Below are 5,000 nucleotides of genomic sequence, written 5' to 3' on the forward strand. Positions count from 1 at the left end.
TCTGCCTGTGCACATACACCATCCGCTCTCGCCCTCACTCTGTTTATTGAATCAGTTTCTCTCTCTCTCTCTGTTTATTGAATCATAAATCAACTTTCTCTCTCTCTCTCTCTCTCTCTCTCTCTCTCTCTCTCTCTCTCTCTCTGACGCAAATAATACTCGCATTCTCAAATGAAGACATCCTGAAGTCGTCGATCTTACTCCATCTTAAATCTGTTTAAAATGTAAGTCACACAACCGACCTGCTTATTTTTCTTTTTTTCGTTTGCTCCTCCAAGCGTCTTCATTCTAATGTATCTTCGAATTCATGAATAATTCAGCATTTCTTGACAGGAACTTCGGATAGAGAGAGACACAAAATATCTACTAAAAACGCGCAAATTTTGAATTTTGAATAAGGGCGTCATCGCACCTCGGAACTTCTACTGTGCTAAACTTGTTGGGGGTGGGGGCGGTTCCATATGGAAAGAGGGGATTTAGATGTGTTCTGTCTGCTATAGCACCTAGAGGATTTTTACAAGTCTGAATGATTTTAATATTTGATGCTTTTTCCTTTTTTTTTTTTAATCCCAGCTTTTACGTTATGTACATCGGCTCGGATGTTCAAACTTTCTGATGTCGTGTTGTTGCATTATTATTATTATTATTATTATTATTATTATTAGTAGCACAGATTTAAAAACGTGCTGGTGGACCTTGGGCTTGCAAAGGAAGACGCTACAGGTTAGAAAAGAGCGGGAAACAAGAAGAGAAGAACGAAATTAATATACTTTCATAAAATAACAGAAGAAAATAGTCAGTGAACTGAGTAGAAAAATAAAAGTTAAAATCCTCCTGGGCCTCTGTAGGCTCATAGGGCAGGCGCTGATCTCCTGCTTCTTAGGCCGACAGCCAGTGGGGGGACGGGTCCCAATGCCTATGACATGTGGGCAGTATGTCGCTAGGCCCACTGTTTAACTCTGTTACCTATTCTCCTACCAAATTTCTCGAGTTCTTTCGGACCGTTAGGTTGGCGGGCTACCGGATTTGTGGCTCAATCCGTGAGCGGCGGGAATTGAACCCCGGCCCTCTCGACTGGTAGCCAAGAATCATTACCACTGAGTAAAGCATAACCTTCAGCATGAAGTGTTGAAGAAAACCAGCTAGGCTATCCATTTTTGTGGACAAGTGATTGAGCAAGCCTCCTCTTCCTCTGCTGGTCGTAGACAGAATATTTCCAACCTGTTATATTGCGTTCTGATTTATCCGAATTTCCTCAATCCTCTCCTCCCTCCTCCTCCTCCTCCTCCTCCTCAGACTGCTCATCACTTTTCTCTCCATTGTCATTCCATCACACTCCTCTCCACTGCCAGCTCTCTATTTCATCAACTATGTATTTTTGACCTTTTAAGTCACTTCGCCCAGACGAGAGTGCAGACCTTCCAATCCTCTTACAGATTCGTCAATGGCCTAAGTATGGCAGAGCAGCTTATTATATAAAGGTACTGCCGCTGCACAGAGTCTCTTCTTCCATCTACGAAGATAAATCCTCTTAAACATCATGATGATGATTATAAAGGATTTATTGGCAAAAGGTCTCCGTCCTTGTGCTGACATTTGCATAAGGATGGAGGGCCAGCTTTCTTCCTCGCTTTGTGTGAGCTACTTTTCTATCTGTCAAAAGGAGACGTTATTTTCCCTATTCTTGGTCCCGTCTTGCTGCTGCTTTCTCAGATGCGTTACCAAAATTCCCGTCGGTTTAACAGGAAGTGATGACATAGGACAAAAAATTGATGAAGTCGAATCTTAAACTTCTGTCGTCAGAGACTGAATGTTCAAAGAGTTCCACTTCCGTCTATCTGTCCAATGATTACCTTCTCTAAGTCTTTCCTGGTCTTTACTGACTAAGAGCACGTGAGCTTTCAGTACAGATAAAATTTCTGACAGACAATCTTTTGTTACATCAACTTTGCTTCAGCCCAAAAATATATGAAAATTATCATAAACCACGAAGAGGGTAATTACAATCCTTTCCGACATCCACTGATGTTATTGCGAGAGCTTAGTGTTTTACCACACATGGAAGTAAGGTCGAGAGAGAGAGACATAGAGAAAGAAGGAGAGCTTAGTATACTACCACAAGGAAGTAAGGAGAGAGAGAGAGAGAGAGAGAGAGAGAGAGAGAGAGAGAGAGAGAGAGAGAGAGAGAGAGAGAGAGAGAGAGAGAATCTTTACCCAGCCACGCAAAAAGCTTCCAGCTGTTGTATGTAGTTTAAAATATACAACCTCTGAACAGCTATAAGGCCGGCTTATAACATATTTTAAGAGAGAACCTTTTGTGCAAGGGGGGCCCGAAAGTAGTTATAAAAGAAATTTTTCAGGTGGCGGGACGAATATAATACAATATTCAGTGGGCGCCAATATTGGGCAGTTTTTTAATCTCCGTAATATGTGAAAACTTTATTAACTCGCAATATTCTATGGGCTGCCTATGATACTACGCGTTCTACAGCACAGCAGTCGTTTCGAAGGATATTGGGCCTTATTTTTCTTGACGAACTTTGGTCGTCCAAATGGAATTTCAAAAGTTGAAGGTCAAAAAACCTATTTCAGCCAAAATAATATATAATTTTAATTAGTATAATTAAAATATGATCATGTCATTACTTTTCTGTATAAAAGTAATGACATGGCCACCTTCTAAATCACTTCGAAGAGAGCATTCAAAGAAACCAAGAGATTCAACACGGTAAAACGATCAAGGGAATTGAAAATTTTGTAAACAAAAAACTCCCATCTAAGTTATTCATAAAAAGACAAATTTTCTCTCCAAGCTTCATTGTGAAAAAAAATCCACGAGACATGCTTCAATATATAGGACATAAGGGCTACAATATGGAAGAACGTTAGCCTCTAACAATGGTGTAGTCCATTTCTCAAATCATAATGAATCATTAGAACCACAACTAGTGAATGCCTTCTTGAATCCATTATCTCCAAAAATTATAAGCTTAAATTCCATCTCGGATTTCAGTCGAAAATACGCCAGGCAACTTACTGATTAAATATCTATTAGGCACAATAATTTCTGAAAAAAAAAATACTGGCATCTAAAACAGTGAAATTACGATTTAATCAGATGAAAGGAAAAACACGTTTTTTGCTTGAGAACATCTGTCAATACGCTGATTGCAAGTGTCAACAATTTTCCTCAATGAGTTGATTACATGTGCCAAAACATGTCTTGTCAGGGTAATTGACAATTAACGATCCGGTAAGTATGCAACAATTTTTCTGGATGAGTGATTGAGGCCATGCAGATGTGTCTGAAGCTTCTGCACAATACTTGACAACATTCCAAATGAAACAGTTCTCGACTTAGCCAAGATTTACTCGTGCATCAGAGCATGAAGTTAGGTCTATATGTAAGGAGAAGATGCCCAAACGCTGAATCAACTACACTGAACACATTCAACCTCCTGTACGTTGAAAAGTTTAAAGGAAACCTATTACGCTTCAGACACACATGATCAAGAGAAAGCACAGGAAATTATGGAACAAAACAAACGGTTGTAAGTGTTATACCTCTTCAAACAACTGCCATCATGCCTCACCGGCCCTCTAATCCCACTGAAAACAGACGCCTGTATGGGAAAGAAGAACAAACCCTGGATCCGCCGTATGTACACAAATGTATCAGGAATGCTGATACATCTCTACTACAAAGGAAACAAAACTAGCTGAATGTTTCCAAGACAGATTCAACATCAGGTGTGATAATACAGTTTAGATGGAGAAGCAAAACCTCATTACTAACCTTCATTCTAGAGTAATGGATATGAAAACATTTACACAAGCCGGAAGCTATTCCAAGGAGTAGAGGAACCAGGAGCTAAAAAGTTAATTACCACTGACTCAATCTAGTTAACATATAGATTAAACATTTAATCTATATAACATAGATACCAATATCACATAGATATTACTTACAAGCCTTCTTGTAAAAATGCACTTAGTCTGACTAACTGACCCAGCAATATCTCTGTTTCATATCGACGGCTATGCTGTACCCCTACAATATCATCTTATGTAACCACTGACCCACTAATAATCTGGAAAATTGTGTGACGTGGGTGCCAAGTGAAATACCAGACGATAACACAAAACAGTTCTATTTTTTCTTTGCAAAAGTACCAGTTCTAACTGGCTGGCATTCCACATTAATTCCGTTTCCAAATAGAGCGGAAGTTCTAGTCCATGCTACAACAGGTGGTTTTGCTTTATGGCGAAACATTTTTCTTTGTTATATATATATATATATATATATATATATATATATATATATATATATATATATATATATATATATATGATGACGCTTATTTTTTTCGTACATGTACATATTAATATCACAATAATGATAATAATAAGAGCCAAACAGCACAAGAAATCGGCTACAGGTATCTATATGTATGATATTTATAATCAAAATTCTAATACCATTCCTACTATCAACATCCAATCATAACTTACCTCCAAGACTCCTGGCATCTCAAAAACATGTAAATTCCGAGTTGCTAAATTTTTGGCGAAACAGTCAAACAAGAAGTGCTGGTGTTTATGCCATTCAATGAAGTTCGCATTGGCGCCGAGCTGAAAGGATACCAGAGATGGATTAGAAACGGCTCCTGAATAGAATGGCAAAACTTGACAAAAGTGAAAAGTGCCTGAGATGGATAATTATTAGAAGACTAAACGGGGACCCTGAAGTACTCCCCATTTAGTCTGGCAGAGGCAGAGACATTATAATAAATTATGAGCAAGACTGGATGATAAGATTTCCAATTGCTCTTCTATACTGATTAGGCTTGGGGTACTTTTCCATGATTTTTTCAATCTTTAGTAATATATCTAATATTTTTTTGATAATTAAGATGATGATGATGATATTATCACACCAAATATAATTATATATGCTTCGGTGTTGAAGCCATTATAACAATCTTTCATAAATCATCTCT

The 5,000-nt window shown here is 38.2% G+C and overlaps 1 protein-coding gene across 1 annotated transcript in view; it reads left to right on the forward strand.

Moving 5' to 3' along the window:
* Window positions 1-5,000, forward strand: part of LOC136832479 (cell adhesion molecule 2-like) — a 351,167-nt gene that overhangs the window by 318,537 nt on the left and 27,630 nt on the right. The gene's annotated exons all lie outside the window — the stretch shown is intronic.

Source organism: Macrobrachium rosenbergii, chromosome 50, assembly GCF_040412425.1.
Source record: "Macrobrachium rosenbergii isolate ZJJX-2024 chromosome 50, ASM4041242v1, whole genome shotgun sequence".
In the NCBI taxonomy this organism is placed as follows: domain Eukaryota; kingdom Metazoa; phylum Arthropoda; class Malacostraca; order Decapoda; family Palaemonidae; genus Macrobrachium; species Macrobrachium rosenbergii.